The sequence below is a fragment of the Myotis davidii genome, unplaced genomic scaffold (assembly GCF_000327345.1).
Source record: "Myotis davidii unplaced genomic scaffold, ASM32734v1 scaffold26, whole genome shotgun sequence".
NCBI classification, from domain to species: Eukaryota; Metazoa; Chordata; class Mammalia; order Chiroptera; family Vespertilionidae; genus Myotis; species Myotis davidii.
Window position 1 is genome coordinate 909,690 of NW_006299245.1, and position 489 is coordinate 910,178.

The window sequence follows — 489 nt, forward strand, 5'->3', positions numbered from 1 at the left end:
CAGTTTGCCAAGCCGCAGTTTGCCGGCCACTGCTCTAGGCTATTCCTTAGTGCTCTTCATTTAGTTCAGACAAATAATAACGATGAGAGATTCTGGCCATAGAACAACTCGACAGGAACATGTGCTTTGCTGGCCTCAGGCATCTCTGCATAGACAAGTGCTGTGGTCTTGTCTAGAAGTCACATGTACAAACAGTTCTTTTATGGATATATTGAATATGAGAAAACTATTTAGATGCATTCCTTAAAACAATACATTTCTGAGAAAAAAAGGAATGTATGTAACTTCCCAGTAGGCTGATGCAAAACCACCTGTCCCTCAACCAGCTGTACAGAAAGCATGTGCCTCATGGTACTGAACATCCTGGTCTGAAAGAAATGGCTGTTCTGAGGCCACGAGTCATTTTTCTAGAACTTTGTTCCCAATTTTCTAAAAGAGCAGTATCTCTATTCACTCTGAAACTTTTGAGATTTTATAGACAAACTAGAG

The 489-nt window shown here is 40.5% G+C and overlaps 1 protein-coding gene across 5 annotated transcripts in view; it reads left to right on the forward strand.

Annotated features, from left to right (window-relative positions):
• SYT1 (synaptotagmin 1) overlaps positions 1-489 on the forward strand; it is a 552,577-nt gene that overhangs the window by 407,504 nt on the left and 144,584 nt on the right. The gene's annotated exons all lie outside the window — the stretch shown is intronic.